This window comes from Mus musculus, chromosome 5 (genome assembly GCF_000001635.26).
Source record: "Mus musculus strain C57BL/6J chromosome 5, GRCm38.p6 C57BL/6J".
Lineage (NCBI taxonomy): Eukaryota > Metazoa > Chordata > Mammalia > Rodentia > Muridae > Mus > Mus musculus.
Window position 1 is genome coordinate 11,398,123 of NC_000071.6, and position 26,250 is coordinate 11,424,372.

Sequence of the window (26,250 nt, forward strand, 5' to 3'; positions counted from 1 at the left end):
AGGCTGCTAGAATTTAAACACAGTATTTTCCCTTCAAAATGTAAATATATGTAGTGAAACCATGAGTTTGGTAATGCTCTTAAATGTAAGTTTTGGTGCCTGTCTTGGGAAAATTCCATCCTTAGATTCTTCTAGCACAAAAGTTTATAGTTTATTATAAGACTAGACTCTTAGTAAGCTCACTGGTCATTTCTTCTAGCTGGGGCATGAAATCTGAAAAAATCAAGGCCAGAAGAACCACATTGTACTGGTCTTTGTTCCACTGAGATAAACAAAGTGGTAGCTGCATTAAGGCATTGAATATCAACTTAAGTTGATATTACCAAAACAGTTCCATAAAGTCCTGATTTTAAATTGATTAATATTATTGTGAGGTAGAATTCAGGGCACACTATATGGTATGGAGTTTGTATGCAGGAACAGACTGATAATAGAACAGGTATTATTGCCTCTATTCTATGCACAGTACTGCCTATGATAATTCTCTGCACTCCTTTTATTGTTCCATCACTGTGAGCAGTAATGTGGGTAACGGTGTCCAACATAATTTCTTCTGCTTAATATTAAAGAATTGTCTTTTTGTGAATAAATGTGCTATGGTGACTAACTTTACAACTGCCATTCCAGGATGAAAAGCAAATTAATAGTACTCATTTTACCATGAGCTATTATTGAAGTTTTGTTATTGCAATTTCTAACAATAATTATTTAGTGCTGATTATTTTGTTCTCACAATTCTGTATTGTCTATATATCAAATGAATGATGAATTTCCATAACCATTTCTAAGGTTGTGATTACTAAATTTCTATAATGGGGAATATAATACTCAGATTCTAAGACAGATGGTGAGTAATAATTTATTTTCTGGTAATGTCTAACTGATGTTCAACATTTTAGGGAAAAAAAAAACCAAGCAATTTGTGGAAAAAAAAAAAACAAGCACAAAGCTTGGCTGTGTGCTCCTTATATTAGAGTGGTGAGTACCATCTCTTAGGTTCTTGTGCAGTTGCATAGTCATTTAACGTAGGCAATGAGCTGTACATTTTCCTGGGGCAAAATATCATCCTCTGGATATTCCTCTCCATGACCTTTCTTTTTAAATTGTGCACCAAATATTTTAATCTGAAAACTTAAGAAACACGGCACAATTATTCCTCTTTTTAGCTTGTAGGATTTTCAAACTCAAGACATTGTTTGGTCTTGCCTACTAGGACAGAAATGCATCAGTATGCTGAGAAGTTTCTGTGTGTGCTGTGTCGACCAATATCCATGTAGATTATGAAGACTGTTTTTCACCAAGAGGGAGAATTTATTAGTTGTTTACCTGTACAATGTTTCTAATGTGTAATAAATAATTAATTAGTTAATTAATGAGACAGCCTCATATTTGGTCTTATGCTCGTATATAAAACAACATATTTTACTTCCAAGTATCACAAATATTTTATGTAACCTGTGGTTAGCTAGAGCATGGAGAACCATATGCAAGTATTATACTATTTTCAATCATGTTTTGATATAATAAAATTATTCTGTCCTAAAGAGATGGTTCAATGGCTAAGGGCACTTGTTACTACTCATGCAGGGAATCTGGATTGATTGTGGAAAAAAAAACAAGCACAAAGCTTCCCAGCACTCATATGGTTGCTCAAAATCTCCTATGAATAGAGTGCCAGAAGATCAAATGATATCTGTAACCATTGAGGGTACTGTATGTACAGGATGTGTGTACATACATTCAGAAAAAAATAAGTCATACCCATAAAATAATAATAAATCTTAAAGTTTTAAATAGTTTCTTCTTCATTTGAGTATTTTTGGTAAAAATAAATTATTGTTATTGTTTTATCATTTTATAAATTAATGAGAAATTACCAATATATAATAAAAGCCATGGATCCTTCGCATTTCTTATTATTGTTTGCAATGAGAACCACCTACTAACAAAGATATGATTTTGCTAGAAAGAAGAAAGTATGGATCCTACTAAGCATTTGTGAAGATTTAAGGAGGGTACCATATGTGTGTCTTGAAAAAGACTTGCTGTAGTGATTCACAATTTTGGGTATTAAAATTTTTCTACATCCTTATTCTGCAATGATCTTTCAACCTTAAGAGGAGGAGATGGAATATATATGTTCCAGTTAGTGTTGAGTATTCCTTAGCCTCTTGTTCTCTCTATGCCTTGACCAGTTGTGGGTCTTTGTGTTGTTTTCTATCTATAAAACACTAAGAAAATTCTTCTTTGATGATAAGTTATTAGGAGTCAGTTTATTATATGCCCACTTGAACAGAGTGATGGTAGTAGGTACTCCATAAGAACTATGAGCTGTCTACTACCGTTCTTTAACAATAATTCAGTGGAAAGTCAGAATTAATTTTAATCTCTTTATACAATGGAAATGCTAATCCAGGCCAGCAAAATGGCTCAATTGGCAAAGGTACTTCCTGCCAAGCATAGCAAAGAGATTTTGTTCCTGGGATCCCACATAGTAGAAGTTGAGAACCTATTCCTCTACTTGTCCTAAAACCTATATGTGTGTTCCATGACACACACTATGTTCAGATACATAGACACCCACAAATACAAAAACATAAAATGAATAAAATATTTTTAAAACTTTGATGCTAAATAATGGGGCTAGAAAAATGGCTTAATAGTTAAGGCTACTTGCTGGTAGACAGAGGACCTAGGTTCTGTTCCTGTTCACATGTTTAACCAAAGCTTCAGGGAATGTATTACCTTCTTCTGGCTGCTAGAGCACTCTATACTCATATGCATACTACGATACACAAACATGCACACGCATGCGGGCATACACACACACACACGCACGCACACGCACATGCACACACACACGTACATGCACACACACACGCACACACACACACATGCACACACATGCACACACATGCACACACACAAACGAATGAACACACGTGCACACACACATGCACACACACAAATGAATGCACACATGTGCACACACACACACACGAAATTAATTTTAAAAACATTTTGAAAATTTAAAATAACAGTAGAGGCTATCTTGAGTTCTGTTTTATAACTAAACATGATATTTTGAAATAAATCGATATTTTATACACTTACCTAAATGAATTGGTTTAACAGTTTATTCTTGTCATTAGAGCTGATATCTAAGGAAAGCAATATCTAATTTAATACTCTGCATTAAGAAAATTAAGTTCAGGCTTAGGATTTCTCAACCAAAGACAGTAGATACCTGCGTTATATTAACACATAGTTTTGAAGACTCATGAACATTATTTTTACTCTATTATTCACTAAATCATTCGACCCCATTTTTGGAAAATGTAAAGATAATTAAGGGAGATCATATACTGTGGGTTGAAATAATGGATCACAATAAAGGTATGAGAAAAACTTTGCATTGCCACAATAGTGTACTTCATGCATATTAGAGTTGTGGCCTAGCATGGAAATAGTCCTCTTGTGAGAACTGGTACTTAGCAAGTAATACTTCAAAAGAAACACACTGTTCCTAGTGCTTCTTCCTCCTTTCTTAAGAGCTCTATGGCCCTGTGGTGTGGCTTTCATTGATATTCTCCTTTACCAAAAAAGGGAAATGAGCAAAAGTTCCAGTAACTTGCTCATATCAATATACAACTCACTGCTGACCCGGGTTACAAGCATGGCTATCTCTCTGCTAGCAAGAATTTAGTTTTTAGTACGTACGATTCCAGTTTCAATCAAGGCAGAGTTTTATCATATGTGAGGTGACAGAATAAAGCTGAATACTATCCAATTCAATATAGCAATTCAGTGCTTAGAGAAAATATCTGAATACATTGCATCTTGAAATTAGTCAAAAAAATGTGTTCAAGCAGAGGAGGAAATGTAACCTTCTCCAGGAAATATGAAAAGCCTTCAGAGTCCCTTGCTTTTAATGTCTATTAGGACAGTCCATTTATATCAGTCACTTTGTTTTAGCCAAAGAAGAGTTATACATCAGCTGCTGCCGTAAGATATAAACAATAGAGAATTGTTGTCACAAGTCAAATTCTGTGGCATTTCACCCTTAATCTTTCCCATGTATGGGACACTTTCTCTTTCTATGAGAATATTAATCTCCTCAAGGTTGGCTACTTCTGCCTTCTCAGCATAGTTAACTTTAATCCTTGGCAAATTTGTCCAAATACTTCTGTTTCACCTTTTAGAAAAGTTCCATCTGGTAGTTGGTTGGGTTTTTGGGTTTTGTAGCATTTGCAATTTTATTGAAACCGTTTACATTTGATGGATTCAAAAATAATTAAAGAGAAATTAAAATTTTGTAAGAAATATATGCTTTTAAAATAATTTTAAGATTAAATGGTATATGTAATCTATCTTTCCAGGAAAAAATAAAAATAACCACATAATTGTTGAATAAAATATAAATTTAATTTTGAAATGATCTTGATAGTTCACCAATGCTACAAAGTAGTCTCTGAAACTACACAAAATAAGAGCTTTTTATATACCCATTTGTCCTAAATTTCACAGTATTTTCAAATGGCTTCCCACAAATAGTATGAGTGGACCAAGCTCCACAGGTCTGTCAATGAAAGCATGACAAGTTAAATGGATATTATGTAACTAATTCAAATATATATATATATATATATATATATATATATATATATATATATACTCATATTTTTAACATACCTTATTAACTATTTATGGAAAGAAATTCACTATCCAAGCTGCATAGATCAGAGACAATGTATTTCAGAATTGATGTTTGCTGTCCATTTGTTTCTCTGGTACTTTGTTTCTGAAGTGCTATATTCTGGCTGCTGTAATGGAATACTGTTGAGTAGGTGATTTAGCAAGCAAACAGTTTTTTTCTTCTAAGTAGGTATGTATTCTATCAAAAAACAAGGGTTCTGAAGTAAAAAAGTATCTATTGAAAGCCATATTTCTGATCATAAATATTGCCTTACTGTTTCCTCAGGTGATAAAGGAAGAAAAGATAGAGAAAGAGAAACATTGAAAATAAGGAAAAAAGTGGGGGCCAATATATGAAAGGAAAGAAGAAAGAGAAGAGGGGAAGGGGATGTCAGAGGAGGCAAAGATGGTGAAGAATGGGAATAGGAGGAAACAAAAAAAGAAGGTAAGAAGGTAGTGAGGCAAGAGAATAAAGAAGAAAATGGAGACTAAAGGGTGTATAAAGGAAGAGGCTAGAGGTATTGGAATAGACAGAACAAAAAAACTGGAAGGAAGATGGTAGGGGAAGGAAGGAGAAAAGGAAGAGAATGAAAAGGGCAAAGGGAGAAGGAAGGAGATAAGTATGTGGAGAAAGGGAGAGGGTGAGAGAATAAAGGAAGAGTGGATGGAGAAAAAACTCTAAAGCACAGGAAGGGAAGGAGGGAGAGAGGAAGAGAAACTGAGGCAGAGACTGACAGAGACAGATAGAGACGAAGACAAACAGAGACAGGAACATAAATAGAGACAGAGACAGAGAGAGGAACATAGACAGAGACAGAGAGAGGAACATAGACAGAGACAGAGAGAGGAACATAGACAGAGACAGAGAGAGGAACATAGACAGAGGCAGAGAGAGGAACCTAGACAGAGGCAGAGAGAGGAACATAGACAGAGGCAGAGACTTCTGTGCACCTTTGTGTAAAAGCAGGAAACTCATTCATCAAGTTTACCTTCATTGCCTAATTAACTCCCAATTTTTAAATGTATAATTCATTACACAATGCACATGCATTCTAACTGTTTGATATTATGGTACCTGCATAGGCTTTAAAAGATATTTTATTAATTCCTTGAAAACTTTACATAATATATTGGGACATATGACTGCCCATCATTTAACACCCTTTCAACCCTCCTTTTCCTTCCTACCCAACTATGAGATGATTTCTCGGTTTTCGTCTTTCTCCAGTTTTTGATACTTAACTTACCTTGGAATAGAACCCTGTTCTGTTGTGTGGTGAGTCTACCAGGAGTCATAATATCAAAATATTAGCTTTTCCTCCTCAATAGCTAGGAAGCACTAATAGCTTCTCAGCTAGTGGTGAAATTACATACCAACTTTCCTCAAGTACACTGTAGTTTTTCCTAGCTGGATTTTTGCATACCTTATGTGTGCTGTCACATAATTGTGAATTCATATGTTTATTTTCCATGTGCTTGGAAAACAGTTTTCTTGATGTTATCTACAACCTTGGCCTTTCTAAGCTTTCTGGCCCACTTCTAGATAATTTGCTGCGCCTAAATATGACACATAAATGTCTGATTTACAGCTGAGTACTAGACAGCTTGTTTTATTCTTCCTGTTGAAATGCTTGAGGCTCTGTATTAACTACTACCTAATACAACAAATAGAGGCTTTTCTTTAGAGGTCGGAGAGACTCTGATCTACGGGTACAGGAGAAAGTCACTGGGAGTAGTTTTAATACTATATCTATTAAACAAAATAATAGTACTTCATTCTCCACTAGAAACTTTGACTTACCTAGCCACAAGTTTTGTTGTACTTAATATTTCTAAGGTTAGGTTTGATCTCATGGAACAGGCCATTAATCCAAACATTTGTTTGGGTACTCCAGTGAAATGTATGTTACCATTCAAAGTGTGGGCTTAATTTGTCAATCCAGTCATTGTGGCTTTAAGAGCTCACATCTGGGTGAGGTTGAGGCTAACAGTTCTCCTCTAACAGCCTACATAGCACTGAAGACAGTAGAGTTGAATCTTGAAGTTGAGTACTAGATTAATGTCTACATGTTCTATGATTCAAATATGTGATGTTTTAGCGTTAGGGTCCTACTGTCAATTTCCAGAGGGTAGCCACTACTTGGAATATTCTCTAATTTGAGGAAGGGGGATGTCTTTATGAACCTATTTACTAACATTTCACCAAGAGGTGACCCATTCCTGCAACTGGGTATTTAATCTGGTAGCAGGGGAAATTACTTTTAATATGGCCTCCCCCATAAAATCTTTGCATGTATAGAAGGATATATTTTATGAAATTCTTATAGTAGCAGAGTTCCATGTGGCTTTTCCAAAAGACCATGAGTGTTAATTATTCCTCCCAATATTCCCTGTTTTCCCTGTGATGTGTTTATAAAAAGTTGAGAAGGAATATGTTCTATGGGGGTGTAGTCAGGTATGGGGGAAGGGGGTGTCACAGCAGGGCCATGACAAGGCATCCCTTCCCACTGAGCGACCAGCCATATGACCATATAGTATAGAATAGAGTTTATTCAGGGTATGGGGAGGGGAATTAAGAGAGTAGTAGAGTCAGAGAAAGGTAGAGAGAGAGTAGAGAAGTAGAGGCCAGTCATGACCACATGGAGGTGAGGCGGGGAGAGGGAAGAGTAAGGGAGCAAGATCCCAAGAGAGCAAGAAAGGAACAAGAGAAGGAGGAGGGGATGAGCACCCCTTTTTATAGTGGGTCAGGCCTACCTGCCTTTGCCAGGTAACTTTGGGGTGGAGTTTAGACAGAATGCTAACACCCTGCCTTCCAGTTCCTATCAAATCTAATGATTTCAGTTCTATTATTGCCCTTAACTCTTTGTACTACTGTGCTCTGTCTTCTGTCTTTCTGTTCTTCGTAAATATCCCCTGACTAAATTTCTAGACTATCTCGGTATTCCGAGTGGAACTTAGAGACCAAGTTTTTTTGGGGTTTAGACTCCATCTTATAGAACCTAACCCAAATTTGAACTCAAGCAAACTAATAGGCCAGTCGCCACACACACACACAGACACACAAGACCTGTCTCTCCAGGTTATTCTCCCAACAAATTTGCACCTCCATATTACAAGCCCTCCCTGCCTAACAATCACCAGTCATGAGGAAAACAGAAGTTAAGTTTATGGTTTGGCTTCTAGCGCCAGCCAATTATGATGAAGACCATAGTAGACCCACCCCCAATTACATGCTTAGCCAGACTAGAAACACTCACCCTTCTCTTGATATTTCCTATAAAATCTTGTCCTGAGGAGTGTTTGGGGCTTTTATCCACCGAAACCATCCTGTGGGTCAGCATGACTTAAGCCCGAGTTTGAACTTGTGAATAAAGACTCTTGTGTGATTGTATCGGATCGGATCGGCACCTGATTGGTCTTTCGGTGTTCACAAATGCTTCCTGGTACTACAGAACATGAATCTCTGATGATCCAATGCTAACACCATGAAAGGAGAGAAAATACATGATTTCTGGGCCTGGGTTGCCTTAGTGGAAACAGAATGTAAATATATCACAGTCATCACAAAAAAATTGAAGATTTCTGTCACTTTAGAAATTTCTTCTTGAGTTCTTTCAACTAATTTGCTCCCATATATTCACCTTAAAAAATTAGGAAGTTATTATCTGTGACAAAAAAAAATTAATTTACATTTCCTATGTTGTCATGTAAAGTGATCACATGGTATCAGATACTTGGCTTTGGCTTCGTTTGATTCCTGTTGTATTTGAGATCGGTGCACATTTTGGTTCATGTGTGAAGCAGCTGATTTCTGCTGATGTATTAGTCTTTCTACTTACATATTTGTCTGCATGTTTCTTCTACAATTGAAATATATTACAAATAAAGCAGTTGTAAATGTATGTGAACGTCAGTGATACACATCTACTTTTATTTCATTTTTGAAAATACCAAAATATATTTGGCTTTTAAAAGAAAGGTCAAAAAATATTGCCTAGTCACTATCTCATTTTGTTGCAGAATTCATCTTCATAGATGGTAGTGTGTTTTAACTATTGACATTTTACTGAGTGAGAAATGAAAGCTCTTTATGGATTTAAGTGTAACTCTCTTGACACACACACACAGAAACTTATTTTTTTAAATTTCACAAATTTATAGTAATACTTACTTCAATTTTATATTTCATTTGTTTAAGACTATAGACTATATTTACTTTTCATGATTAATTACATAATTGGAGATTCTATCACTAATTATTATTCCCAAGTTGACAATAATATTTAAAATTAATGTTGTGTATCATTCCCTGATACTTAAATTTCCCATTTATATTAATAAAGGCATATCATCCCATTTACCTTATTGTTAACTTTTATGATTATGGATAATTCTATAGAATTATTTCTTTTTATACCATAAGTCCTATGTGACATGTTTATTATTGTTACTTTAAGTTACAGTGAGTCATTTAGTAACATTTGTTTAAGAAATAAGTAACTTTTGTGCAAGCATTTATTTGCCATTATCTTCAGATAACATACTGTCTAAGCTTTCAGTTTTCTGAAAATGACTATTCAAATGCAATTTTGATATATGTTCGTTTTAAATGTATATCTATGTCTATCACTCTCTCTGTCATATATGTATATAATGAGATATATCATCTCATTATAAAATATATAAAAGTCATTATAAACTATATAAAATTTATATATATATATACAATATATAAAAGTCATATATATGCATATATGAATATATGTATATATGTATATATATACATATATATATATATGAAGACTCTTGTGTGATTGTATCAGATCCTCTCCTGATTGGTCTTTCAGAGTTCACAAATGCTTCCTAGTACTACAGAACATGAATATCTGATGATCCAATGCTATATAAAATATATATATAAGTAAAAAGTATATATATAAAAGTAAAATATAGAGCCGGGCGTGGTGGCACATGCCTTTAATCACAGCACTTGTGAGGCAGAGGCAGGCGGATTATTGAGTTCGAAGCCAGCCTGGTCTACAAAGTGAGTTCCAGAACAGCCAGGGCTATACAGAGAAACCCTGTCTCGGGGAAGAAAAAAAAAAAAAAATATATATATATATATATATATATATACACACACACATATATTTATATATATATATATATACAAGAGAGAGAGGGAGGGAGGGCGGGAGGGGAGGAGAGAGGGAGAGAGAGAGAGAGAGTGTGTGAGAGAGAGAGAGAGGGAGAGAGAGATGACATTAGGTTGTGGTTCTATCTGCATTTCAGCTTTACTTTCATAGGCATATTAACTTAAGGTTCTATGAGCCTAGGGTGGCTGTTCCCTCGCCAAAAACCATGCCTGAAAAGAGTAAAGTAGGTAGGAAAGTTCTCCAGATGAATTTTTCCATTTTCATCTGAAGTATAAAAGGCTTTTCCAGAAGCCCTTGCAGCAGATTTCCTCTTAAAATGCAGTCACCAGAACAGAGCTTCACAGTTACTACTGGGTTAGGTCAGACTGGAAAATTTGGGATCTGACTTTCCACCCTTTGCTATATGACAAAATAAACGGTTTTCAGTATGAATTTAGCCTCACACATCAATTATATTTGTCTCAATAGGGAAAGGAAGAAATTATCTCAAAGATATCCATTTCAGACTCATGGAGAATCTAATGGGTCCAAGATGTCAATAGCAGCTTTAATTATCAGATCATGTTTACATTGATACATTGGGAGCCTACAAGCATATCAACTTCAGTTGTCTGTTTCTTTCTACTTAAATTTTAGAGCATATTTTCTCATTTTATTTCATTTATTACCATTTCCCTTACAATTCTAAACAATATTATGCTCCTTTTTTTCTACCATTAAGACTCTGCTTCTTTACTTCTGTGTCTCATAGATTCTGTTCACTAGTTTCTCTATATATCTTTCATTTTCCCATGCACAGTTTTACTAAATTATTTTTCAATATTACATATTGTCATCTATAATTTTCAGACCTCATCCTTATTAAAAATGTCAATGCTTAACAGATCTTTTGGAAAACAACATATCAAATTCAAAACACCTGCTTCTGAAGACTAGGCTTTGAGGTCATTGTCAATTTTTGTTTCAATCAGCTGTAAACAAAACAAAAATATCAAGGTATTAAGTGGGGTTCCTATCTATGGTGGTGTGAATAATAATGGCCCCATAGATTCATACATTTGAAAAATGGACCCAGTTAGTGGGACCCTGTGGGAAAGAGTTGTGGCTTTGTTGGAGGACATATGTCACTGGCAGTGAGCTTTGAAGTTTCAAAAAAACACATTATGCTCTGTTAGCTTCTCTCTCTCTCTCTCTCTCTCTCTCTCTCTCTCTTTCTGCAAGTTAGTGTGTCTTCTGTGGTTTTCTCTGTCTCTACCTGTCTCTGTGTCTCTCTGTCTATGGTCTACTCTTTGTCTCTTTCTGTGTCTCTCTGTCATTCTCTGTCTCCTGTCTCTCTGTCTCTGTCTCTCTCTCTTTCTCCCTCCTACTTGCAGATAAGATGTAAATTACTAGCTACTTCTGTAATACCATGCCTATGTGGCTGGTGTCATCTCCTCCAATATGATGATCATGGATCCTGCTTCTAAACTCTAAATTCCAATAAACACTTTTTTTTGAAAAGTTGCTTGATCATAATGTCTCTTCACAGAATTGAAAAATGTAACTAAGGTACTATGTATAAGGAATTTCTTGTCTGTTTTATTATAAATAATTCCGGAATTTGAAAATTAAAAACAATGTAAAATTTTTACTGGATTAAGGCCCTCTGTCATTGGACAGTAACTTTCATTTTTACCATTCATATAAATATTTATTTTGCCATCCATAGAATATTAGTACAGACATTAAAATGCTTTAGTTCTGGATATTTGTTTGCTTTCTTTTAAATGTGAACTAGTAAGTAACACTATTACTGGTGTATGTACAGCAGACCATTTATTTTTGGTTGAGATGTTTCAACAAATGTCAAGAGACAAGTGTGATATAATAATCTACCAAGACAATAAGAAAATTGAGATCACAGGTTTCAGATTTCTTTTCTCTCATTCTAACTGCAGACAAATATGACTGGACATTGACTGAACAATGGCCATGGTGTTTTACGGTTTCTAAATCAATTATCAATAAGTCTATGAGGTGTAAAATAGAGGGAGCTGGTGTACAGTTTTTCAGGGAGCAGAGAATGAAGCTAAGTAATCAGGACTACTGATTGAAGGAAAGAATTACATTATAAAAATGAGAAGTGAAGTTCTTAGCATCTTTCTTCCAGAAAAGCTATTTCAAATTTACTTGTAGTAGTTGTAAAGTATTATAAATTAGATATTATAAATAGGAATGTTTATATTACCTGAAAATATAATATGATATAGAATCACCTTGAAGTAAAGATATAAGACTAATCTGTAATAGGTTATAAGGATTAGGTTAATTAAGATAGAGTAACCTGGTTAGTTCATGTTGTTGTTCCACCTATAGGGTTGTAGACCGCTTCAGCTCCTTGGGTACTTTCTCTAGCTCCTCCACTGGGGGCCCTGTGTTCCATCCTATAGATGACTGTGAGCATCTACTTCTGTATTTTCCAGGCACTGGCATAGACTCACACGATACAGCTATATCAGGGTCCTTTCAGAAAAATCTTGCTGACATATGCAATAGTGTCTGGGTTTGGTGGCTGATTTGTGGGATGTATCCCCAGGTAACTAACCAGTACCCCCCAGAGCTTGTGTCTCTAGCTGCATATGTAGCAGAAGATGGCCTAGTCGGCCATCATTGGGAAGAGAGGACCCTTGGTCTTGCAAACTTTATATGCCCCAGGACAGGGGAACGCCAGGGCCAAGAAGTGGGAGTGGGTGGGTAGCAGCACGGGATGTGGGGAGGGTATGGGGAACTTTCAGGATAGCATTTGCAATGTAAATGAAGGAAATATCTAATAAAAATAGAATAAAATACATTAGAGAAAACAAAAAAGAAAAAAAAAGGTAGACTAACCTCCTCTCACTGTGCGAGAAATGACTTTATCAGATAGGATCCCACACTGAAAAAAGAGAAGTAAGATAGCAAAACATAATAAATCATTTCGGTGTCACTACTTCCTGACCACAGTTTCATGAGTGGCCAAGTGCCTGAGATTTCTGAGTCCATGACCTCTCTGCCTTGATGATGCACTGCACCTTTGAATTTCTAGCCAAATTAATCCCTTCATTCTTTTTTATTGTATATAGTTTTTATGACCCTGAAATGATAAAGTAATTGTATATCATATCTCCCCTTCCCTTTCCTCCATAAACTTCATCTTCACACCTACTCTTTTTCAAATTCATGGGCTCTTTTTGTGTTAATTGTTATTGGCCTTAGTGTGGGGTAATGGTGGTATTCTTTAATACATAAATACAGCTTGATCAGTCTCTAGTAACTGATGTTACTTTTTATATGTGTTTTCGTGGCATTAAATAACCAGTTGGTGTTGTATTCCCTTGAAAGGCCATTCTCTCACTTTCAACATCCCTTAGTTGGCATGAATTCTTTCTCTAGGGTTGAGGCCTCCTGACTCTTCTCCCTTCGACAGCAGTACATCTGTCGGTTGTCCTTGTTCAGATTATGTATAGGCAGCCATGCTGTTGAGGCTTACTGCTGTAACTTTTCTAATAGTTTAAGGAGGCAAAATCTGCTAGAATTGCTCTACCCCCTCTTCCACGATGAAATGCCCAAGCTATTGAAAAAAATATGAAAAGATAAAGGAAAAAATGTGTTTTGTATCTGAATATTATGCAGAGTAAGATGTACACAACAGAGCACAAGACCTTCAAATTTGACCATTAATTCAAACATGTAATTTATTTTTTAATAATAAAGCCTGCATCTGTGTATATAGGATTGGCATCACACCTCCTAAAGAAAACATACAAACATACAGAAAACCCATGAAAGATTATACAGTGTCTTGGATAAACATAAGTAATAACCCCAATGAACTCTAATCTCACACTTGTTAAAATAGCCATAACCAAGAAGATGTAAGACTGACATGTGTATGCATACCTCATGTGACAGAAGAAATATTTGCTACCAACTGCTTTCTGATAAGACTACATAGATATTTCAAAGCAATGCTATGAAATTATTTTTTTCTTAGTTGTTTATAAACCTTACCTCTATATCTTGAAAAACTTGACTTCAAAATAATGAATTCATGTTTTAGATAAATTCTGCTGCAATACACTAGCAAAATGAAATTCACATGTGCTGGTAATAAAATTACAAAAAAATTTAAAACACTAAAAAGGTACTTCAGAAAACAAAATTAAAATTTACATAAAGGCCAGCCCTCCACCACCAAACTAAATACCAAAAAAAATTGAAATTGGCATGTCCTATTGATGTTTACTCACCATCCCCACTGTGTCATTTTACCCAATTGCCAAGATCTAAACACAACCTCAGAAATGAAATAGTAAATAGATTTGACTATATATAATGTGGTATTTTCTGTAATAAAATGAGTGTGTCTAAAAGTAGATGTTGTATCAGTGAATAACAATAAAAAAGAAAATGATAATAGATAGATAGATAGATAGATAGATAGATAGATAGATAGATGGAAAAATGATAGATAACAAATACATTCGATAGATTTTTTCAAGATTCAAATTTATAGGTTTCTTGATGAAAGGATTTTTTTTTCAAAAATGTTTTCAAAGTATAATTTTAACATTATTTGAATGTATCTACCAGAAGGCTGCTTGGAGATCTGAGTAGCTTGAGAATCTAATGGTCTTAGTGAAAAGGAGCCAATGTATTGATGACAAAGAAGTAATTGATGGTCCTTTCCTAATAGGTCCATTAAACTAATATAGCCATCCTGACAGAAATAATTTAATATTCTTTACAATGGGTAAAACCGCAAGAGGATGCATACACTTTTCATGATTCAATTTATCATCAACATGAAATGGACAATTCTTTCATATGCATTGATTGTCTTGTGCTTTTCAGTTAAAGTTCATGAAGAAGAGAGGTAAAGACAAACGAAACAAAAATGATATGTCACTTCTTTGGATGTCTGTCAGTGAGCCATGTGGATTTCCTCTAAAAATTCGAAAGACAATCACTCCATTGAATATTACTCTCACAATAGTTACAAATAATTTTAAAAAATTTGGTGTGACTCTAACCAAAATATTTCGTATATTTTTCTTGGGATTTTGTTATTTCAAATGAATTGGCAAATTGCTCTTTCTAACTCTATGAAGAGTTGAGTTGGAATTTTGATGGGGATTGCATTGAATCTGTAGACTGCTTTTAGTAAGATGCCCATTTTTACTGTTAATTACACTGACCCATGAGCTTGGGATATTTTTCCATCTTCTTAGTTCTTCTTCAATTTCTTTCTTCAGGGATATGAAGTTCTAGTCATACAGATCTTTCACTTGCGAAAGATATTCTTAACAATAAAGAAAATTCTGGGGGGATCACACCATCCCTGACCTTAAGCTGTATTACAGAGTAATAGTAATAAAACTGCATGGTATTGGTACAGAGACAGGCAGGTACAGAATTGGAACAGAACTGATGACCCTGAGATGAACCCACACACCTATGGTCACTTGATCTTTTAAAAAAGGAGCTAAATCCAGCCAGTGGAAAATAGACAGCATTTTCAACATATGATCCTAGTTCAATTGGCAGTCAGCATGAAGAAGAATGCAAATTGATCCATTCTTATCTCCTTGTACAAAGGTCAAGTCCAAGTGGATCAAGTATCTCCACATAAAACCAGATTTGCTGAATCGAATAGAAGAGAAAGTGGGGAAGACCCTGGAATACTTGAGCACAGGAGAAACTTTCTGAATGGAAAAACAATGGTTTATGTTTTAAGATCAACTATCAACAAATGGGACCTCATAGAATTAAAAAGCTTCTGGAAGGCAAAGGACACTGTCAATAGGACAAAATGGGAATCCACAGATTGCGAAAAGATCTTTACCAACTCTACATCTGATAGAGGTCTCATATCTAAAATGTACAAAGAACTAAAGACGTTAGACTCTAGAGAACTAAATAACCCTATTAAAAAGTGGAATACAGAGCCAGAGAATTCTCAACAGAGGAATCACAAATGGCTGAAAAACACTTAAAGAAAAGTTCAACATCCTTAGTCATTAGGAAAATACAAGTGAAAACAACCTTGAGATTCCACCTCAAACAAGTCATATTGGCTAAGATCAAATATGTAAGTGACAGCAGATGTTGAACAGGCCCTGGAGAAAGAGAAACACTCCTCCACTGCTGGTAGGACAGCAAGCTGGTAAAACCACTTTGGAAATCAATCTGGTGGTTCCTGAGAAAGTTGGAAATAGTTTTACCTAAAGACCCAGCACTACCTCTCCTAAGCATATACCCAAAAAATATTCCAACATATAACAAGGACTCCTGCTCCAGTATGCTTGTAGCAGTCTTATGTAAAATAGCCAGAAGCTGGAAACAACCCAGATTTCCCTCAACAGAAGAATGGATACAGAAAATGTGGTACATTCACAGAATGGAGTACTAGTTAGCTATTAAAAACAATGACTTCATACAATTCGAAGGCAATTGGAAGGAAACTAGAAAATATCATCCTGAGTGAGGTAAACCAGACACAAAAGAACACACATGTATGTATTCACTGATAAGTGGATATTAACCCAAAAATCACAATGCTCATGATACAACCCCACAAAACATATGGTGCTTAGAAGGAAGACCAGAGTATGGATGCTTCAGTCCTTCATTAAGGGGAGAACAGATAATCATATGAGATGGAGGTAGAATGGGACCTAGGAGAGACAGAGGAAGGGAAGGAAATAAGGGGGTGGGGGCAAGTATAAGGTACTGAAAGGGAGGGGAGACAGGTACAAAGGGCCAAGAAAAAAAGAGTATGAAAAAAAAGGGTCAGGAAATTGAACAAAAATATGTAGGGGTTGGGGGGTGAGGAACAGAGGATAGCCTCTTGTGGGTCTCAGACATCAGGGAATCATGAGGCTCCCAAGACACAAAGGGGATGACTTTAGCAGAAATGCACAGCGAAGGGGAAGATAAAACCTGTAGAGACCAACTCCAGAGGATAGCTGTGCGTCTGCCTACCCCCACCCCGATATTGCCCTCTGTCAAGGGTTGGTTACACCCACCCATCTCAAAGTTTTTAACCCAGAAATGTTCCTGAGCAAAGGAAGAACAGGGACAAGAAATGAGGCAGAGACTGAAGGAAGGGCCATCCAGGGACTGCCCTACCTGGGGATCCATCCTGTCTGCAGTAGCCAAACCAGACACTGCTCCTGTGGTCAAGAGGTGCTTGCAGACAGGAACCTGGAGTGGCAGTTCTTTGGGAGGTCTGGCCAGCAACTGACAGTTGGAACCAACCATTAGCCTGAGCTCATGGAACTTCTTCAGGGAGCTTGGGGAAAAACTGGAAGTGCAGAGGGGGGTTGCAACTCTATTGGAAGAACAACAACTGCTGACAGGACCACCCAGTGTTCCCGGAGACTAGACTACAAACCCAGGAGTGTATAAGGAGGGATCTATAGCTCCAGGTACATTGTAACAGAGGATGGCCTTGCTGAAAGCAGTGGGAGGTGAGGCCCTTGGTTGTGGAGAGTTTTGATGCCCTAGTGTAGAGGGCAGTAGGGAAGGAAAGGGTGAGTGGGTTGAAGCAGCACCCTCATCCAGGTGAAGCAGAGGAGGAGAGGGAAGATATGGCTTGAGGGATTGGTGGAGGGGTAACCAGGAAGTGGTATATCATGTGAGATGTAATCGAATGGAATAACTAATAAATACATTTAAAAAACACACACACACACATATGCAACGCATTTCATTTTACAAATGAAGACTCAGGAGCCAGCTCAAAGAGTCAGGAAAAGCACCCTGCTGACCTCTAAGAAGGAACACATTTTTTATCTCTCTCCACACTGTCTTAAATATCCTTGAACTTAAAGACCTTCCATTGGTTTAGTTGTTTTCATTCCCTCTCAACTGGTTAATTCTTCTGCCTCTTGACATGGAGTTGACTTTGTATTGCAATAAAGGTCTGTGCTACACCTGAGCCAGACAAGAAGGTACAGTAAACAGAAAGCTCTTGATTTAAAATCTGTGGTAGGGATGAGCTACATTATAAAAAGGGTTTTTATTTGTTTGGGGTTTTTTGTCTGTTTGTTTGTTTTTGTTTTTGTTTTTGTTTTCAGAAAATAGTACAATCTTGGGGTTTAAAATGCAATCAAATATCCTGCAACAGAAGTCAGTGAAGTTCCCTCCTTTATAGAATAGAAATCAAGCCCTCTGACAAGTGTTCTGGTATTGAAACACATGAACATAAGCAGGGAGTCAAAGGCTGTAGACCATGACATCAGCAATCTCTTCTTGGAAACTCTATTGTCTCCTGGAGAGTTCTTGGCATCTCCTGTGATGTCACCAGTGTTGTAGCAACAAGCTCATATAGGATTCTCACTCAGTGTCTAGCCACTAGGTTGGTGAACATGTTTGCTCGACTCTGCAATCTTTTTGGGAGAGCCAATGTGGATGGGAGAGAGGCCAGAGACAGGAGGAAAGATGCTGGCCTTCCATCTGAGAGTAATGAAGGTCGAAGGAGGTGGACTTGGAGAATTTGGAGTAAGTCCTGGGAAGTGGATGTTGAGCTCCCTGGAAGGGGTGGCCTGAGATGGCTTTTCTAGTAATGGGGATCAGGAACTGGAGTCTCTGGGTAGCAAAGAATTTCCATAATTATCAAAATTCTTGAACATCAAGGATTTCAGAACATTACTTTCTCCATCCCCTAAGCAGGAGCTGGCAAGGCCAAAACTGTTATGTTAAGAACTCTTAAGTATTTACATTCACTGAGTATTGTGTGTATTACATGGCGACACAATGAGGCCATCAGGAGTCACAGAGTGTCTAACCTATGCCCCTTTAGGGAAGGGCATGACTGTATTTCACTCTCAGGGCTTTTTAACTTCAGTGGCTATTTGGGAGTAGTATAATGGAGAGAAAGGTGCTGAAGGCCATGACCTCATGTTCTCAGAATGACTCTGACATCCTGTCCATGACAGTTCCCACTTTACCTTTCTTAATCACCAGTTGTGAGTGGCAGGCATTTCTACATTGTAACCACAGACCTGTCAGAGTGGAGACACCCAGACAGAGAAGGGATCCTATTGCTACTTCTTTGGTGTTTGGTGTTTCAGTAGGGGCAATTGATAGTATTTTGACCATGTTCTCTCACTGAATGACTTTTGAAGCCCAAGTCCTGGGCCTAGCATAACTGGGTAGGAGATCTGAGCATCTCCAAGCACTAAAGTACTTGAGAATTGTGATTTTACCATCTGACTTGTGAAACCACGGGACTGATGGCTCTGAAGCCAAATTGCACTCTGTTCAGTTGATAATCATCCTGAGTAAGCTGTCTCTCTGGTAATAATAAGCTTGTTTAGGGAGACATCTCTCTGGTAATAATAAGCTTGTTTAGGGAGACATCTCTCTGGTAATAATAAGCTTGTTTAGGGAGACATCTCTCTGGTAATAATAAGCATGTTTAGGGAGACAGAGGAAACACCTGGCTGTTTACATCTCCTGGTCTCTCTAGAGTACTGGTAGAACTGAGACCCACTGTGGAGGCATCTCAAGCCCAGAACAAACTCTTTCTGGTGTCAATAGTTTCCAGGCATTGTCTCTCTTTTGGTGGTCTGCCTACACTCTTTGAATTCTCACATGAAAGTATTTTTGTATTCTTCTACCTAAAGGGGCTCGAAGACACACATCATCCACTGCACCTGACCTAAGTAAGAAGGAGTTCAAAAAGGAAAAAGAGAGGCTGACCACAGAGCTGCACCTCCTCATCCAGCTGAGAAATGAGCAGAGAGATCACCTGATCGATTTCAAAGAGAGTTCCAATTACAATAGGTATGCACTGCTCCAAACCTTGTGGTGTCAGTCTGGGGTCTTCAATGTCAGCCTCATCATATCCTTTATAGGAGGTGGGTTTTATGAAGCTGTACCACCAGATTGTCCCTATGCCCAAACACATGTCCATGAATGCTTCATAGCAGAGAGGCAGAACCTGAAGCTTGGTCAGGAGGGAGATGAGAAATGGACTCTTCTGCTTCCTCCAGTAGAAAAGAAGGACTTGTATTCTGAATGAAGAATTCAGGGATAGAGGCAGTGGAGAGTGAGTTCCCAGCATGCATTTGGAAAGCACTTGACAGGATGTGGCTTTGTAAGGTTCTACGTGATTTGAGTGTATGGTGAGTGTTTATACTTGCCTGGCAGGTGCCTGAGTGCTTAGAAGCTCCTCGTAGTATCTAGAGGGGCCTGGTCCCACATTTTCCTTCTCAGTGTATATCTAGAAGGCCTGAGGCTCATTCCTGTTCCTCTTTGTTGCCTTATACTGCAAGACAGTAATGCTGCATACATTTCTTTTGCATCGCATTGTGCTCTCTGTTTCTGTCTGTGTCTCTCATTCTGTTTCCTTTTCTCCTGTGTGTGTGTGTGTGTGTGTGTGTGTGTGTGTGTGTGTGTGTGTGAGTGTGTTCAAGTGTGTGAGACTGTGTGTGTGCACATGTACCTACATGTGCATGATTTTTGTAAGTTTAATTTTCCCCCCAAACTTGGGAAGCTATGGGGTCTGTGTTTTGGTGTGGGGATTCATCTTCACAACAATTTCAAGGTGATGTTAGTGCTAAAGTTTCAGAGCTCCCACTTTATTTAACAGTGTTCTTTGCCTATGTGGTCACAGTTTTCCATGCACTTGTATCCCTTGGGCATGTTATAAAGCTGTGCTGATGTCTGATCACAACTCCAGGATTATGTGTAAGGTCTGTTTCTATGGTATAAGTTACTTAGGATTTACCACCCCAGTTGTGAAAACAGGAAAAATGTAATCACAGGTTTCTGGTGGGCAAAGACCTGGGCCTAGGCTCTTGAGAGCATAGCTGGTTAGACTGCTACATCCAACCCTACTGCGTGAACACAGGGAGCCAGGGAACCCTCCATCTTGATGCTTAGCTTCTGCTGTCCTGGGCCAGGATAACAAATATTCAAAGCTGAAGATCATCCCAGTATATAGAATCCAGAATGTGCTTTCCATGGCTGGGGTAGTCCAGCACTCAGCCTGAGAAATGTGTTCCTAAAGGCCCATGTTCATGGAGTTCTGTCTTCCTAGGACCAAGCCCACCCAGAAGAAAAATCCATTCTATGAACAACTGAGATCAACGAAGAACCAGGTCCTGTCTTCTGTGTACAAGTTAGAGATGGGGATAATTGAGGCCCAAGAGAATATCCAGGAGCTCAATAAGTGGATAGACTACTTTACGTAAGTACCAGTTAGCAAGTCAACAGTGGAATGGCAATTTCTGCATTCCTTGGTTTTTGGACTGGAGAGTCCGCAGTTCTGCTTCTGCCTGTTCTGCCTTTAGCCATCAGTGTGCCTTGGGATAATAGACTCAGTTTTCATAAATCCGTAAGACACTGTTACCCCTCCCAGCATTGTCCAGGCATCCTTAAAAGCCTCAGTAGAAGAGTGATTGTGCATAGTTATTATGCATTACTGAGAGTCTGGTTATCAGGCAGTGTTTTAGAGAGCTGAGTGTGATATAACACAAGGATAGATGCCCTCCCTTTCGTTCTGCTGATCTACTCTGATGGTATTTGCACCCTACTAATTGATGTTGCCTTAATGCATTGGGCGGTCAATGATCGATGGAGATCCCTCTTTCTTTTGGAGAGACATGGACCCTTATTGGTGTTCCAACTGCAGCAATGATTTCTTCTTCTCTGAAATGGCTGTTTGCTGTTTGTGCAGCTGTCATGGATTTATTGAGATGGATTGTATTATGTCTTCATGGGAGCCTGGGTCCTGGTGGGGTTATTGAGCCTATACATAAGAATGAGAGGAGGAGGCTGCAGGATCTTACTATGCAGAGGTTTTTTCCAGAAACCTACATAGCCAGCTCTTGATGGAGAAGAATCTTAAGATGTCCATCACACAGAACCAGAAGAACAAGGAAGTAGAGATTGATTGGGCTCTCATTGAGAAATATTTGGTTGACTTGAACCTGAATGGACGAACAGGAGCAGACCAGCAACCATGAGACACAACAACTTCAGGTAGGGACAAGCAGCTCACTCAAGCAAATACTGTCTGACACCATTTGCCCCATTGGATTCATCTTTGCTTTCCCCTACCACCTTTCTAATCCACACTCCCAAACAGTCACCCACCTCTTGGCATGTAGTTGTTCATTGCCCTTTTTATACACACATATTCTGGGAAGTTAGCCTCTTGTGAGAAACTAAATCATTGGCAAGTGGACCTTGCTGCTCTGCTTTAATCTGAAGTCTAGAAAGGGTGACAGATGAATAACATGCCACATTTCTGCATGTGTTCATGATAAGTGGGATGGTATGCAGAGCATTGAGCAGCATCTAGGTCCTGGGACAGAGGTCACGCAAGGGTCATGTGACTAGAGTTGGGAAGAACCTTCCAGGGTTAAAATCAAAATGCACATATCAAATGAATGCTTCTCATGGTCATTAATCTAGGGGGCAGGTGGGCTTCTCCTTTCTTCTTGCAATCCAATGAGGTCTCTTCCTATTGCCCAATTCTTGGTTTGCAAGCATAGAAGTCTGAGTGACAGCTTGCCAGTCCATGTGTTTGTGAGTGTTGTTTGACATTTTGCCCTACATGTATATAACAGCAATGGTTTCAGTTAATAGATCATTGTTAACTGTCCTGTTGAGGTAGTGGGAGACAGCAGTCTGACAGATGACATTTAGGTCTCCACCAAGCCTGTGTCTTAAGAACTGCCTTCCTCTCCTAGGACTCAGCGACTCCAGCAAGAGCTGAAATGTCCACATCCCAGGAAGAGAGCCTCCTGCAGAATGAGTTTCCACCTCAGGAGCCCCCTGCTGAACTCCATCCCCAACATCCACAGTCTACCTTGAATGAATCTTATTACACTCAGTACATTTACACGGTGTGAATGGGAGGAAGCCAGTGAGCCAGCTGATTCAGGGTGTTGTTCCCTTTCCTGTTCTGGCAACACCTCTTGAGAAACAACTGAGGTGACTGCCCCTCCAACAGCAGTCCAAGAGGAGATACAGGCTGTAGGTCTGTACTCCTTAACATGCAGTGAAAGGGTGCTGATGTTCAATCATTTTCTGTTCAAGTTTTGGTTAAAGTTTTGCTCTTTATTGTTTTATTTAGTTTTTAGGTTTTGCTGAAGTTATATGTTCTTATTTGGTTTTCATGGTTGAATTTTTCTTTTCATCTCTTTTTAGTATTGTACTTTTAAAGCCTGTTTATTAAACATTGTATTTCTAGTAAATAAAAATTGATTTACAACTCTTGACTCTAAGACCATCTTCCTTATTCAGGTTTCCTCTCCACTCCTGTAAACCTAGAACCCACAGCCAGAGATGGATTTCTGTAAGTGTCAGGCAGCCTAGGCTACCGAGTGAAGTAAATGTCACCAAGGGGTATACAAGAAGATGGTCTCTTGTGGATAATGTGGCTTACCCCATGGAAACACACTTTATGATGCAATCAGTTCCATACTGTATCCATGCTGCTATGTATTCTCCTACACCTAAATTATAGCACTCTATAAAGCACATTCTTGACTGACACTGTGGACCAGATTTTGATTAATATACAGTCATTGCTCTAATGCTGCTGAGGAAATAAAAACATTCCCAAAGGAATAGGAAATAAATCAGGAAGGCCAGAGCCATGTACCTCAGTTTTGCCTGCAATATAGCATCAGTGACAACCACACAATAGAGATAATGGCTTTCTAAGTCAGGCTTTGAAATGTCATTTGGTAGATGATGTTGTTCTTGAACACACATTTCCTGTGGTTTTTTGGTTTGATTGTTTTGTTTTTGTGCTGTTTAGAGATATTGTTATTTATGTGAATGTTTGTTTTTCCTACTGTATGTCTGCAGCACTTCCTGAGTGTAGTAAACTCAGAGGCCAGAAGAAGGAATAATAACCCCTGTTTTACATGACTGTTAGGACCCATGTGGGTTTTTTGAGAGAGCAGTAGATTCCCTAACCTGTGAGGCATCCCCACACCTTCTGCAGGTACCAATTCTCCTTCTAGTGCATGTGCTATATTAGGTTGACTGGATCACCTCCAAGTAAGTGGAGAAATCTCAGGAGATGTGTAGGTGCAGGTGCTTGAGCTGTGCATGCTCATTCTCCTAGGCTGCCTGGCATGTATGCAGGGCTCTGGTGTTACCACTGCTCACTGTGTACTCAGGATCATACCCCAGCATCCCTTATTTTCAATTTTAGAGCAGATCTTTCACCTCTAATCTAGGATGACCATGTAGATTACTCATATCCTTAAAATTCAGAATTGAGTCTGGCCTCCTGTAGGCTGTGTTGGGCTGATGAAACCTTCTTAGTAAGAACAAAAGTATCAACATGAGCAATGTGGGGAGGAAGCTCAAGAGCAACCACCGTGAGTGGAGCCTGCAGCTGTGGCCACATGTTTCTGGTAGAGAGCATGTCCGTGCAAGTGGGGAACCTAGGAGACACAGGTGCAGCTGACCTTTTCCCATAGCATATCTGGGAGTATACTGAGAAAGAGCTTCTTCCAGATGACTGCTGTCCAATTAATGGAATAGAAATAATTAATTGAGACTGGAGATTAGTCAGAGCATTATAGTGTGGAGGAAGTAATCTACAAATAGTTTTGACACACCAGAACATTTAAAATCTCAGCAGAGTATCAGGATAGAGTTTTTGGCTACTCTCTACTTTAGGTCTTCTAATTTTCATGAAGTGACAGAAGTTCATCAGCAGTGTGGAAGCTCAAAGGGGGCCCTGGTGAAGAGAGAGAGGAAAGACCCAAAGCCCAACCAGAGTCCCATCTATGCTCTGGTCAGGTGGACATGGGAGGGCTGCCAGCGTCTTTCCCCTCAGCCCCAGGTGGCCATCCAAGCCTCTGACTATCTCTTTGTTGGGTGGTCAATGGGCAGCCCAACGTGGGAGCCCTGGGGCTACTCTCAAAAGCCCTGGGGTCATGGGAGAGAGGGATGAGGAAAGAGAGTTTCCCAGTCTATTGAGAGTGAGTGTAGCCTTGATGAACAGAGACAATCTATGATTTTAGAGCTTTATTATAGAAAGGCATGGGAAAGATAGAAGGGAGAGAAGAGAGAGCAAGAGAGAGAGACGGGAGAAGGCTAGAGAGAAAGAGAGAGTAAGAAGGAGAGAGTGAGATGAGAGGAGACAGGGTAGGAGAAGACAGAGAGGAGAGAGGGTGAGAGCAAGAAGTGAGAGAGAGAGGTGGAGCCAAGCAGCCACCCTTATATTCATTCTTTACTGTTGCTAGGTAACTGGGGAGGAGTTGAGACTAAAGGTAAGAAGCTTGGAAAATTGCCTACTTTACTTCTAGCAATGCTTCCCATGTGGGTGCTGTGGGGGGTGGTAACTTAGGCAGGAGCCAGAGTTCCAGGAGCAAGAGGGCATGTCTACCATATCATGTAGGTGAATTATCACCCTTCTGGGGTTCAGACCACAGCTCAACTGGAGACCAGCCTGTCTGTGCATAGCCCAATGCCCCACTCAGCAGTACACTAGAACTAAGGTGAGACCAGTGAGAGAAAATTTAGACTACACTAGCATGTTACTATTGTATTTGTGGGGACTCCTTGAATACCTTAGAACCCTGAGGGGCCTGGGTCTTTCTAAGTCCACTCATGTATGGTGGTGTGTTTGGTAAATCCTACCAGATGCATACATTAACCTGGATTTTTATTTACTTTCACATGTGACATGAGTCAATAATCTATGTCAGCCTTTAACAGAATAAACAGTCCTTAATGTACAGTGTAGACTGAGTCTCCTTATTTTCTCTCCCAGATAGCTAAACATTCTCAGTCTTGAAATCATTTTGGAAGCCATTCTCATGAACCATTCATGAGATGGCTACAGTGTAGGTTGAGTGTCTTCATCCAGCCTGCCTGTAATTGTTGCAGAAGATGAGTTGGGTTCCAGCCCTGGGATGTAATACAGTTGTAGAGTATTTGCCAGCATTCACAATGTAGTAGGTTCATCTCTAGTCTGGGGGCTATAGCAGAAGAAAAATAAAATACCGAGCAGTATTGCATTTGAGTTGTAACATACAATGAAAAGAAAGTCTCTAGAGGGGCTGCAAGTCACTCTAACCTCCAAGCTACCCACCCCCAGCTTCCTCCAGGGATTCCATTTGTACTGTCTTTTTGTTAATTTACACATTATTCTAAGGTTGCAAAGAATGTTCACAATTTCAATAAACGACACACACACACACACACACACATACACTCACAAACACAAACATCACATAGAACATAAATATAGATAAAACTCATGAAATGTTTTGGTTGAGATGATCAGCTAATGAGATGCATCAACTGGTATTCATCCTTGGTATCAATCCTAGAAACACAGGTTCCTTCTTAGCAAATAAAAGAGTAGAAGGAACAGATCTTCCACAAGTTCTTT

The 26,250-nt window shown here is 38.5% G+C and overlaps 2 long non-coding RNA genes and 1 pseudogene across 9 annotated transcripts in view; 1 reads left to right on the plus strand and 2 right to left on the minus strand.

Moving 5' to 3' along the window:
* 1700108N06Rik overlaps positions 1-17,356 on the minus strand; it is a 67,016-nt gene extending 49,660 nt beyond the window's left edge. For 3 of the 5 annotated variants that reach the window (XR_003955850.1, XR_003955852.1, XR_001784782.2), the window contains exons 1-5: positions 17,001-17,356; positions 12,720-12,765; positions 7,953-8,172; positions 4,693-4,823; positions 3,115-3,161 (exon numbers count right to left, since the gene is read on the minus strand). This is a non-coding gene — a long non-coding RNA (RIKEN cDNA 1700108N06 gene). Of the gene's footprint in view, positions 1-3,114; positions 3,162-4,692; positions 4,824-7,952; positions 8,173-12,174; positions 12,207-12,719; positions 12,766-17,000 lie in introns of those variants that run through there. The other 2 variants (XR_003955851.1, XR_003955853.1) reach the window with 2 other exon arrangements.
* Positions 17,357-18,157: 801 nt separating this feature from the next.
* On the plus strand, positions 18,158-23,107 carry Gm8897 (annotated as a pseudogene). The gene is made up of 5 exons (XR_376764.4): positions 18,158-18,374; positions 19,502-19,661; positions 20,920-21,069; positions 21,691-21,863; positions 22,577-23,107. The product of XR_376764.4 is annotated as a predicted gene 8897 (transcript).
* A 2,223-nt stretch (positions 23,108-25,330) lies between these two features.
* Positions 25,331-26,250, minus strand: part of Gm52803 — a 145,200-nt gene continuing 144,280 nt past the window's right edge. For all 3 annotated transcript variants that reach the window (XR_003955860.1, XR_003955861.1, XR_003955862.1), the window contains one exon: positions 25,331-25,834. This is a non-coding gene — a long non-coding RNA (predicted gene, 52803). The remainder of the gene's footprint in view (positions 25,835-26,250) is intronic.